The sequence below is a fragment of the Callospermophilus lateralis genome, chromosome 11 (genome assembly GCF_048772815.1).
Source record: "Callospermophilus lateralis isolate mCalLat2 chromosome 11, mCalLat2.hap1, whole genome shotgun sequence".
Classification (NCBI taxonomy): Eukaryota; Metazoa; Chordata; class Mammalia; order Rodentia; family Sciuridae; genus Callospermophilus; species Callospermophilus lateralis.
Window position 1 is genome coordinate 113,013,684 of NC_135315.1, and position 14,281 is coordinate 113,027,964.

Sequence of the window (14,281 nt, forward strand, 5' to 3'; positions counted from 1 at the left end):
ACTTTCTTTTGTATTTTGCATGAAAAAGAAAAAAATATTAAATTTTAAGTACAAATAGCTTTTCATCCTTCTTCTGATAGCAAATATTTGATTTTCGAATCAAGGGTGAATGGAGCAAAGACAGACAAAGGCCAAAGACTTGTTATATTTAAGTAAGAGAACTGTGTACCTAGAAATTGAGGGGTAAATGAAGATCAGGATTGTTCTTTTGTTTCTTCATTGTCTGACTTATTTATTGGACTGCTGCTTGGAACAGAGAATAAAATAAAAAGAAAAGGACACCAATTCATCCCTCTTTTCCTTCCACATTCTTACCCTTCTGGTCAACAGGAAAGCATGGATAAAGGAAGAAAGAGCTGAAACACAACCGTAAGGGGTTTTAAAGCAAAGATCCTATAGTGAAGCAATTCCTTGATACTTTTTTCTTTCCACAGTGTCTGATAGTTTAAAAGCTGTGTAAACAGGTTGCTTTGTTTTCCTTTTTTTTTTTTTTTGACATTCGGTTGAACAGCTTAAATTTTCTTTGTCCATGATGTGTTCAAATAAGAGCCTATGCCACAGCAAAGACTGATATCCCCTAATCGTGGGAGATGATTGCCAGATGCACTAAAAGAACATTTTAGAGAAGGATTGGGTTATTTTAGAGTAAACTTAAAAAATGTGAGAAAGGAAATGACCTTCCATGAGGTTTCATTCTGCTTTTCTACATTAATCTTTCTCAAGATTTTAGAATATTGCTTATTCTTCCTCATTTAATTTGCCTGCTATTATTTTTACTGCTCACAAAGAAGCAGTATTTTCTAAGTGTTCTTTCATTTTTTTTCCTGTTCAGTTCATTTCTACTTATTCTTATGAAATGATTCTCATGTCCCATCCTAATGCCCCTTCCGCCTAGGGCAGTTTACTCTTATTTTCCATATAATTCTCTTTTCCATTAGGCTTAAAACATTCAAGGGCATGACTTTTTAATCTTGTTTCTTCAATACCTGACATGGAGTAGTCAGCAAATCCTCACATTGGCATTTAATTATTTCAGAGTCTGTCACTATTCTAAATTTTCAACCTAACCATTCAATTATCTGTCATACAGACTCTGATTCATTCAGACTACTTCACTTACCATGCAAAAGACGCCTGAATATAATTATTTAAAAACATAACCTAGTCAAAATAATCCATATTCTTCCTATATTTTTTTTCTTTTTCAAGTCTCACCTTTCTCTACGAACTTCTGCTTTCTACTCCAGATCACATTATCTTTTTATTTTGACTCCACTGTCTTCATTTTTCATTTTGTTCATTGATACTAGATCTTTTTATTTTTTCATTATTATTACCTTGCCATTCTTTGTATTGTTTTTATGTTGCTGGTCTTGATACTATTATATTCTGGGTGTGTAAACCAGAGAGATATATAATAGACTTTATTCAAGCCTTCTTCATTCTGGGAAGATGGCTTGTGGGAAATCTATAAGAGAAGAGCATTTGCTTGTTGGGGGCGAAACTCAGTAGATGAACTGACAGCAGAGGGAAAGGAATGAGGAGGTTTGAGCTTTGGCTAAGGGGAGGGGAGGCCATCCAGAGAAGAGCTTGGCAGAGCAAGAATCATCAAGGCTTCCTGTGTAGCTTAACCCCATGTGAACAGTTTACAATGAAGTGAGAAGGGAGAGGAGGAATACAAGCCATGGTGGCACAAGGGAGAGAAAACCAAGCCAGCAGCACACATTCTATTGCCAATGGAAATGCTTCTCTTTTGTACAAAGTCAACATCTAAATGCAGCAATGCACTGGTGTTAGAGTGAACTGTTCCACCCTGTCACCTGGAGTCTGTGGGTGGCATGAGATGCGATGAATGAGTTCTTTAACTAGCACAGTGTCAAGATCGTAGGTGAAATTTACAGTAACTCGGGAAAACCCAGAAATGGTGCGATGCCAAGTGGCATATGAAGCCAGGATGGAGGTGACATTGTTGATCCAATCACAAAAATAATTTTTTTGCTTAATTATGTTGTAGAGGTACAGATTAGTGTCTCTCAAGGAAATGCTTTATTAGATTTTAAAATATTTCACAAATTTGTTATTTAATTTGTGACTTTATTTTTTTCTGTAAAGATACTGGTTCCCCTCAAGATAGGTTGTTATTATTATTTCTGTATGTATGTAATGGAAAGAGTAAAGACAAGAGGTCAAAGTCCTTTTCCTCTAATTAATGATGGGCTTTTGGATAATTTTTCTGTTGAAAATTATCTCGATCCTACTGGATTAAATTTAGTAAAATGAGATAGTTTAAAAAGAAATACTTTGAAACATACAAAATTATAAGAATCTCATAACTTTCTCACAATGCTAGCATATTCTTTTTGACTAATTAGTAAGAAAGAAAATATTAAATATTATTAAATATTGGGAAAATATATAAAAATATAGCTGAAAACTATAAAACATAGCAGGAAACAGACTATTTACTAACTATAAATGGTCTAGATTCCACATTCTGGATATAACATGTGAGATTCTAAAATATTATAATATAACTTCCCTGAGAAACAGGGCATCTAAGAACTAGATCACTAAGACCAAACCTAGATTAACAAAACAAAACAAAACAAAACTAATGCCAAAATGGTACTCATGAACTAATTGAAAGGCTAAAATATTTGACAAATTGCAACTCTACTCGAGGACCAAACTGATTTTTGTTAAGTGTAGTTTGAGGCAAGGTGGGGTGATTAGGAGTTATGTGATCTAAATCAAGCTGGTTTATTGTTTTTATTTATCCTTTCCGCAGAGAGATTTTAGACTAAATAACTGATACTAAACCTTAATATGTTCAAGTTCTCTCTGCTTAATCATTGCTAAATTCTTTTAAAGCCCCTTATTAATTGGTTACCAAAAAGCATTAGCTGATATTTGATATAACAGATCAGCTAAAGAGGCTGCAATTTGTGTTTCTTTCTGTGCTCTGTCCATTTTGCCTGTCAAACCCAGTGGCAGTATATCTTAGTTTGAATTAAAGTACTCGCTGTCCCCCACAGCACCATCAGCAATGCTATCCATCCTGAGATGGACTACATTATCTATGGCCAATCAATCACAGTGTATGTTAGTGTATCAGTTTTATTCACAAAGAACAGCATTTCCTGATCTCATTCCCTCCTCTGAAGTACCTTCAGGCTATGAGGCCTATTGCTCCCTGAGGTTGAAAGAGCTACTGAGCTTAGAGCATAAAATCTGCTATATTTTCCAAGTGTGTATAACTTGTTGACTGACATTATGTCTTATCAACATTTCTGGATTGCTATTTATCACACGGATATTTGACTTTCCGAGCTGATTTGTTTTACTGAGAATTATAATTGCATATTTTCTCCTGCTCCTGCCAAGTATGTAAACTCGGCAATGCAGAATTATTAAAAATCCACATCTTATTTTATCACCAACTTTAATCCTAAGTTTCTGACAAATCTTGATAATCGATAAACATATGCAGCCACTCACTGAGCACATAACAGGGCATGAGTTAGATGAGACGTGGCAGGTTACTTTCCACTCTTAAAATTATATGACTTTACTAATAGCATTTGCCACAGTCTAGACAAATTAGAATTCCCAAGGAAAGGAGAAAAGGAGAGAGAGAAAGAAATCTCTTTGACATTGCAAGATAAGGTTACTTGTGGTGACAGAATTAGACACATCTAGCAAAAGAAACTTAATTTTCCTTTCCTGAATCTTTAACTTGAAGACTAACCACAATCCATTTAAATGATCAATTAAGAATTTTTCATCCAGGAAACCCAATACTTTTTTGATATAAAATCCATTTATACATTTATGTGAAGCTTTATTTTACTTATATGTTTTCCCTTTTGCTATCATTTATTTAAAACACAAGCAGCTCATTTGGTGTTTTAAATAAAAAGTGGTCAGATACTTAATTTTATATTCAGTTCTGTGTCATGGTAAAATGTTATTTAACTGATTAGGGTTTTCATTAGTGGTATCAAAAAATAGTGGTTTCAGTAGGAATATATCATTTACCACATGTAGGAGAGCGATTTCAATGGATAAGATGGCAACTCTTTCCATGAAATAGAATACTAGATAAAGTAGGCACAAATAAATAATAGTTGCTTAAGTATGAATAAATAAAGCATTTTGGTCAGTGAGAGTAGTTATCAAATTAAAACCCAGTTAAGCTATTAAGGTGGACAATTTTGCTGCTATTGAAAATTAAACTTACCTGGATATTAAAATAAGGATAGCTATGGATTAAATGTTTAATTGTGTTCCCACCAGGAATGCCATTCCTCCAGAATTTTCACTGGGTACAAGCTAATGAAATAAACAAGTGTGCAGACCTACTTGAGTTCTACCATCTGCACAGATTTGTCTATGTTTTGGTTTTTGTGAACCAGAGATTTACATAATTCAAGATTGAATCATGTTATCTCAGCTCTGTAAGATGAAATTGATTAAATGTTTACTGTTTATATTAGTCAGCTTTTCATCACTGTGCATCTACATCTAGTTACTTTGAAGAACAACTTAGAGGAAGAAAGGATTGTTTTGGCTCATGGTTCCAGAGGGTCAGTCCCGGTTAGGTGAATCCATGGCTCTGTGCCCAAGGTGAGGTTGAATATGATGGCAGAAGGGAGTAGTGGAAGAGCACTGCTCCATTCTTGGTCATCTGGAGGAAGAGAAAGTAAGAAAGAAGAATAGGCCATGGAGAAGAAGCACCCTTCCAGGGCATGTCCCACTGACCCACCTCCTTCAGTCATGCCCCACCTGCCTGGTTACCACCGAGTCATACCTTCAAACTAGGATGCAATGATTAAATTTCAGGTCTCATATTCAATAATTTACCTCTAAACATTTCTACCTCAACATAGGAGCTTTTGGGAGACAACTCATGTTCAAACCATAACACTATTTATTAAACTCAGTCAGTCTTAAGTATACCATATTAATTGATTGCTACTAAATTAAGATTAGTATTATAATGGTTTTTTTTCTTATTTCAGTCACCCTTTTCACCATTGCAATTGAAAGACCTGACCAGAACAATTTTATGGGAGAAACAGTTAATTTCGGAGGTTCACAGTTTCAGAGGTCTCAATCTATGGATATCAGGATCCATTCCTCAGGATTTGATGTAAGGCAGAACATCATGGCAGAGGGTATAACAGAGGGAAGCAGCTCACATGATGATCAGAAAGCAGAGAGAGAAAGACACTTCACTTGCCAAATATAAATATATACCCCAAATCCATGCTCCCAATGTTCCACCTCCTCTAGCTACACCCTACCTGCCTTCAATTACCACTCAGTTAATCCCATCATTTATAAGGCTCTTGTAACCCAGTCATTTCTTCTCTGAACCTTCTTGCATTGTCTCACATATGAGCTTTTGGGGGACACCTCGCATTCAAACAGTAACATTTTAATTATAATTAAAAATAGAGGAAGTAAAAACAGAAATTATGAGACTCAGAGAAGAGTAGATAATCTTTCAGTTGCTTTACTTGTAATGGTCAGAAGCATATGCAGAAACATTAGTTTCAACTATATTAAATATACCTTTCCTTGTACACATTAGGTACTCCACATAACCTCATACTATTTTAACTCTTTCTCAGTCCTTTTGTCCCTATCTACTTTGACCATTGCTTTTATCTCTGACCAATTCTGATTTATTCCTGCTCCTCATATTTGGACTTTGTTTTTGCTGTTTCTATGCTTATTGCTCTGTTGAGGGAGGATTTCTGATCTCCAAAACCAATGCTTACAATTCTTGATTCTAAAATTCCAGCTATTGCATCTACATCTATTTACTTTCAGGATTGTTTACTAACCCAAAGTTTTGGGGAACTCAGGTTGTAAGAATGTAATATTCTATGCAAATAAGCATACAGATTATAGTAAAAATAATAATACTTTTACCTTTATCTCCCAATTTTCTCTATTAGTATCATTTCCATATATACATTTCATTCATAGTGACAACATGTGAATGCCAAGATTAAATGTGTCAGGCTCCTATGTAGTTAATGGTAGCCTAGCCTTGTTTTGGACAATGGCATTCTCAGAAATATAATGGAAAAACTGATGTATTCCCCAATTCAAAGTTAAGGTTCATAAAGGACATTGATTTGCTTCTGCCTGGAATGTGCATGTTATGTCTGCTATACATAATTGTACTATGACCTGGAGCTAAAAGCTACATACAGAGGGTATCCAAGCAAAATGAAAGAAGAAATATACATTTTTTTTGTTATCATGGATGCATTGAGTTCTGGACTGCCTACTTGAACACTCATATTTTGTGGGGAAAAATAAATTTCTACTTGAATAAATAATTCTAGAGATTCTATAATATGAATTTTAACCCATGAAGTTTATTTACATTGGAAAATTAGAAAATATCATTAACTGCTTGTATCTAAAACAGTAATTAATGCTGTCCTAATTACTAGTACCTTGGAAAACACCATTTATAGAAATGAAACAGAGGCCCCACCTTGTTGGGTAGGGTGCTGAGAAAGTGAATGGAAGAGTAATGGGTTATGGATTAAGTATTGATGATAGAATCTCATTTCAGGATTCTAGTACATTTTTAGCAAGATCTCTGAAAGCAAGAGTGCTTTTTTATTTTTTTTTCTCCCAAAGGACATCAAACACAGCACTTCAAAGCCCTGTGGAAAAGGTGGAGTTGCAACAGCTTTATATTTATTTGCTCTTAGATTCTTCTGGAACTTAATGGATAATCTAATAACAGATCCTAAGAGTTTTGCTAATATGTAAGCGTCCTAGCTCTCATGCTGAATATCTTTCTTTATGTGGAAAACTTTTATTAATGACATAAACATACATTAAATGCACAGTAATTGTGCTGGATGCAAGGACTATGAAGAAGGTCTTGAAAGATCCTTTTTATACAAAAGCTTACACAGTTACAGAGAAAGTGGAGAAAAAATGTTTTATTATACCCTGCTTCAGTTTCCTATTATGAAGTAAGGAAACTCCTATCCTCTTTGTTAGCAATATTCATGACTCTCAGCATTTTAGGAAATGTATGTACTAATGTTTACACTTTTATAAGTAAAATAATCCAAATTTTGCTGATGATATAAAATAATTTGGTTATCAAAATACTTACTAGTCACCATTCACATGAAAATCTATATTAAAAGGAATGAGTAAAACTATTTTGGATATTTTGCAAAGGAAACATACACCTGGGAAGTTTAGTTATAACAAAGATACAAAAAAAAATTGGGGGTTTAAAGTCCTTTTGAAAAGTGCTTAAAATATAATAAAGTATATATAATGATATTATTAATTACTATTTTGTTACCCAGAAATGGTTCCACATAAACATGTGACAAATAATATATCTGGAAAGCATCTGGAAACCCCAGATTAAATTTTACGCAAAGCATATTGATTTAAAAACAGAGATTTCACTGAAAAGGTTTGGAAAATTTTAACCCAATATTCAGTAACAGAAATATTAAATGTGAGCTTTTAAATTTATTTTTAATTTTTTAATTAATTTTTTTTATATGACAGCAGAATGCATTACTATTCTTATTACACAAATAGAACACATTTTTTTTATATCGCTGCTTGTATACAAAGTATATTCACATCAATTCATGTCTTTATAATGTACTTTGAATAATAATTTCCATAACATTCCACCATCATTTTTAACCCCATACCCCTCCCTTTCCCTCCCACCCCTCTGCCCTATCTAGAGTTTGTCTATTCCTCCCATGCTCCCCCTCCCTACCCTACTATGAATTAGCCTCCTTATATCACAGAAAATATTCAGCATTTGTTTTTTGGTATTGGCTAACTTCACTTAGCATTATCTTATCTAACTTCATCCACTTACCTGCAAATGTCATTATTTTATTCTCTTTTATTGCTGTGTAATATTACATTGTGCATATATGCCACATGTTTTTTATCTATTCATCTATTGAAGGGCATCAAGATTATTGCCACAGTTTAGCTATTGTGAATTGTGCTGCTATAAGCATTGATGTGGCTGTGAGGTGAATAGAAAGCCTACATCTTGGGAGCAAATCTTTACCCCTCACACATCAGATAGAGCACTAATCTCTAAGGTATATAAAGAACTCAAAAAGCTAAGTACCAAAAAAAAAAAAAAAACCCAAATAACTTAATAAATGGGCCCAGGATCTGAATAGACACTTTTCAGAAGATGATATACAATCAAAAAGCAAATATATGAAAAAAATGTTCATCATTGCTAGCAATTAGAGAAATACAAATCAAAACTACTCTAAGATTTCATCTCACTCCAATCACAATAACAGCTATTATGAATACAAACAACAATAAGTGTTGGCAAGGATGTGGGGGAAGAAGGCACACTCATACATTGCTGGCGGGGCTGCAAATTGGTGCAGCCAATATTGAAAGCAGTACTGAGATTTCTTGGAAAATTGGGAATGGAACAACCATTTGGAACAATGGAACTACCAGCTACCCCTGACCTTGGTCTATACCCAAAGGACTTAAAAGCAGCATACTAAAGAGACACAGTGACATCAATGTTTATAGCAGCACAAATATGCTTCTCTAAATAGTAGCATGAGCACACACACAAACATACACACACATGCACATATCTTTAAAAAAGCAACTTTCAACATTGTGTACATTAGTCATTATTTGTAATCATAAAGAAGCTTGTAGGGGTTTTTAATGAAAACGCAAAGCAAACATCTTTCTATAGCTTTCATAAAATCTTCCAGTCTCCTATGTTCTACATCATTCCTCATTTCTCTTCTTCTAAGATATAATTCTGCGTTGGCCACATCTAAGAAGAAAGAAAATGTCAGAGAAAGGTCAGTAATGATTATAAATTCCTATTAGAACTAAGTATTCAGTTATCTTTTTGATCTGTCATTTTTAGTTTTATTATGAATCTTAAAATACTTGCATTTGATTTTTTTTAAAGAGAGAGGTGAGAGAGAGAGGAGAGAGAGAGAGAGAGAAAGAGAGAGAGAGAGAGAGAGAGAGAGAGAGAGAGAGAATTTTTTTTAATATTTATTTTTTAGTTTTTGGCGGACACAACATCTTTGTTTGTATGTGGTGCTGAGGATCGAATCCGGGCCGCACGCATGCCAGGCGAGTGCGCTACCGCTTGAGCCACATCCCCAGCCCTGCATTTGATTTTTAAATAGATAAAAATAGCTACCTTTATACAATGAGTGTGGTCTCAAATCTTCGAGTTCAGATTTTAGACTGTGTGTATTGATATCTCCACTCTGTATTGTGGTAGAAAGACTCATCTTTGTAAATACATGATACCAAGGCTTTTCATGCCAACTTCATTAAAAACGGACTCATTTAAATGAATCCCACTGTCTTGAAAACTAGTTTACATTAGTTTTTCAGATGTCTTGCATTCAATGGGACAGCCTGTAGAGATCACCATAAACTTCTTACATTCTAGGTGTAAAGATAATAATATACAAATAATAAACTTTTAAAAATCGTCCATATTTCTCTGATATTTATTTTAGCTTTTTATTTCCTAAACTAAGTTCTCTACGCTCCCGCCCAACTCTTTGATATTATTCTTTAAAAAAAAATCATCAACATCAACAGGTATGTTTTTCTGTTACTGCATTGGTCAGCTTGGACCAGCTACAAATTTCATTCAGGTCACTGCTTTCCCCACACAGCTTTTGTCATGAATGTGTGTTATTTGGCTCTACGTTTGAAAGAAACAGAGAGACAATAAGGTTTCCTCAGGTGATAGGGTTTTATTGGAAAGATATCCAGGCAAGCAAGCAAGCTCAGGAAATTGACTCAGTCAGTTGCAAAACCAGACTGGAGTAAATCACTTTTGCTTAGAATTCAGTAAAAATTGTAAATGTCCCAATGTGGATGCTAGTTGTCTGCTTTTCTTTTGATTTGGCTTCTCTTCGTTTTCTACCCCTGTGTTTATTTCCTTTATTGCTTTACATTTAGCCTGGATTTCTGCTTGTTGCAGTTTTATGGTGTATATCTCCATTTACACCCTTTTTATTTGACTTTGTTGTTGTTTGTGACCCCCACATTAAACTCCCCAGGGTAAAAAATGGATTCAATATTTTTGTAGCTTTAGAACATCTTCATGGATTCATGGCTCAGCACTCAAACACCTCATAAGCTTCTATTCCAGCCAGCACTGTGTATTTGGATCTGGTGTCTATCTTTTCTTCATTTGGGGGGAAAATTGTGATTAGTTGAACAAAAATATGATGATGTATGTGCAAGAAGCCTTGTCCAGCAGATATACTTATGAAGATGATGTAGCTCATGGCTGCTCTGGGGCTTCCAGACATCTATTATGTAGAGAGTGTATTTTTAAATATTTAAAGCCTTGCTCATTTTTATGGGCATTACCTTATGATAGATAATCCAAGGCACTATTGGTGAGATTCCAGGAACTTCTGTGGAGATGTTGGCATACTCTATAGGTCTGCTGATAATAACATTGTTGATTCACATGCCATTTGAAATTTCTTGAGAGCTTTGCATGGGGGTTATGTAATAAGGTTAATTTTTATAATGTCATCAATGAATGTGTATAATTTAACTTCCAGATCAATATTGACTTAAGCCAAAATAAACAGTAGGTATGAGTTTCAAAGATTTAAAATAAAAATGTCAAACATTGAAATATGGAAACTTGTTCACTGTGCAAAACAGTCTTAAAGTTTCATTTCTGTTAACTCTATTATGAATTGTTACCTAGAAATTTACTTAGTTTCTAAAATGTCACAATTATACAGTATGATGTGTGTGTGTGGGGGGGGGGTATGTGTGTGTAGAATATATGGTGTAATAGCCAACTCAACAGGAATCTAAATTGATAGAATTTTATTAAATAAAACAGCACATTTTTTGATAAAAATTAATTCTATACATTGAAATATTAGCTGTAAACTTTACTATTTAAAGTATTCTACATTTTTAATGTCAATACAAAGCCAATGTCAGAAGTTGTACTGCATTCAAAACAACTATGATGATATTTATAAAAATGCCTTTCATACTATGAAATAACCAAGAGTTTCAGAATAAAGTATAAGAGCTTAACTTTATCAATAATTATTGAGAATAAAATTTTCAATTGAAATTTCTAATTATATATTTTTCAAGGAAAAAAAATCTATGATTTGGGGAAAATACATTTCTTTTAAAGATGACTAGCTAACATCTTGAAAGAAACTTAAATATTCAATAATACTACATATGACTATCAAAATGATCAAACAGAAAACTGGATACATTTAATAATATTTCCTTGACTAATTAGAAAAATATTCTTTAAACTTCTTTGGGATGACTTTGTCTTTCTGACATAGAAAATTACACTGGTGACTTATTTTAACAAATTTAAGTACTAAGTATGATTTGTTTAAATTATCAGAAATAGATAACTATTTTATCAATATATTATTTCATATGAAATATCAAACAAAATGTATACTTTCAATAAATAAAACCTAGTATTTTATTTTATGGATTTATGGATTTTAATCAGAATATTCCTTCTCTTTTCAATCACTGTGCACTATTCTTTAGAACTCTAACATATGTTTTATATATATAAAATAAAATATATATGATATATATATATAGAACATATATCATATATATAAATATATATATCATAGTGAATACAATAAATATGTGAATAAATGATCAAATAAAACAGCAATACACAAAATAAAGCCAAATTGACAATTATATTTCATTACTGTCTGTGAGCCACTTAAGATCAATAATTAAGTATAATTTATGTCCCTGTCCCCAGGAGCTAGCACAGACCTAGCAAATAATAGACACTTAATACATTTCTGAAAGATAAAAGAACGGGAAGCTGCACTTCATCTCTATGCTGTTCCTATTTATTCTTTCAAGTAAAATTAGAATTTGAAATAAAGTGGGTTAGAGAAGAAAACTTAATCATATCAAGTGATTATTGAATTTGCCATTGCACTAACATTAGATTTCAAAAATGTAATTAGGTTTACAATGGGATTAAGCAGGAAATGTTGATTTTAATTTACTAAAAGGTTACTATCTCTCACACTGAAAATGAGAATAACTGTTTTTGAACATAATTATATATAGCTGCTGTTTTATCAAATAAAAATATTGCAGAGTGATGTTATTGTTTTTTCCATGACAGCATAGTAATCCACCACGTCTGCAGTCAGTAGGTGATGCCTAGGCTCTGGCCAAATTTGAGAGCTGGATTAAAGCTATCAAAATATTTAATGCATCTAAAAGATAGAATGAAAACTATAGATTTTTATAAAAAGTATTATTTACTTTTTGAAATTTTAAAAAGTATTTGCAGAAAGTTTTGAATAGTCTCAATTCATAAGCATAAACTGACCCTCATGAGACTATTATAAATAAACTTTTACCAATTGAAGTAAATATTTTCATCTTCTCACATTTTCTTTTGAAAATATGAAATAGATTTATACATATACACACTCATGTATTCATCCTTTATTAATATTTTGTCACATTTTCTTTCTTCTTAATTGAGAACACAAACACACACACTTTATGATATAATTTGTGTCATTTGCTCAATAATTTGAGCCTGAACTGTATATATCATAATCCTTCCCTTCTACATCTCATATAATTTAGGAAGAATTTTGACATCTATATAATACTATTATTTAATATATATCAAAATATCACCAATTATTGTAATAATGTATTTTGTAGGGACTTCTTTCACCCTTACAAAGCATGTACACAGTTATTAATTTGCATTTAATTTAAAATTCTGCTTAGAAGAGGAATTTGAATTTTCTATAATCTGAAGTAAATTTCAAACTTTGGAATACAGCTATGGGAATATCCTGTTTATTAGGATCTGCCTTACCCTATACCACTGTATTTTCCAAAGGCTTAGGGTCTCCCTTTACCTAAGTATGCAAGTGTGTTATCTTCTGTCCTTATAACATGACAATAACAGATCAGGTAAGAATAAAAATTATGAGTCTCTGAATCTGAACACATATTGAGAACTTGTTTATTTTCATTGGGCAGTTCTCCAAGACTGAAAAAGAGAGAGTTCATTTCAGTCCCCACATGTCAGTAATTAAGCTAGGATAGTGTTTATTTGGACCATCTTCTCATGGTGTCCATGTTTGTTAATTGACACTAAGATACAGATACTACCTAGTGTACTTTGTCATAGGAGAGATACTTAGAGGCACTGTGGGGCTTTATTATTTTCCTACATGTGAAGGGTGAGCAGTTTTAGGGGCAGAAGTTAATGCTACTTCATGTTACCATGAGGTTACTGAGGCTAAAATCAACTAATGGAAAGAAAAACTCAGAAATGGATGTAAGTGAAGTTCTTATGATATCATTGAGTCTGAAGTCTGATTCTGTCTGAAGAAATTCCCACCCGGGTATGTCTGACATAATCTGATCAATGATAAGTTTAGTTGCATTTTATTTTTATATTTGAATGCTTACTTTGTGTCATTTGTAACTGAAAATGTCTTAATGATTGTAGCATTTAAGTTGTACAAACATTGACTCCAATTCACTTCCATTTAGTTTCTGTCTACTAAACTATATGAGAGGTTCAAAGAACAAATATTGTGCAGATACACCTCAGTGCCTGAGAAAAATGCTTTATGTACTAGAACTTTTCGATTTGCTTGAATTGAATTAGACAGATGTAAGACTGCACTCACTCTGGAGGAATTTGGGAATGTAGAAAGAGGGCTATTTAACATCAAAACACAAAAATGATTATGTACATTCTCTGTTTTGTGATTTTCACTCACACACACACACACACACACACACACACACAGTATGAGAAGTTTCAAATCTTGTCTCTGATCTGGCAAGTGTCACAAATAATGTGATATACCTCACTCCAAATATAACCTTCATCTTTTTTTTTAATAAAACTGGCCAATAATTGATGATCTTACCCCTTACACTATTACTAACTTAAGGAGATTTTACCATAAGCAATTCTGAAATGATTATAGTTCATTAATCTGATAGGAAATGTTTATTAAATGCTACTTTGTGATATGTAAAATAGCATAACATCTGCTCCTTTAACATGTCAACATTAAAAAACAAACAGACTGTAACCAATATAAAGGGCAAAAAAAAAAAATCCTGTAAGACATAACTAGATGTTACTCTTTCATAAAATCAATATATATAGGAAAGTGGTAAGAGAATAAAAAGG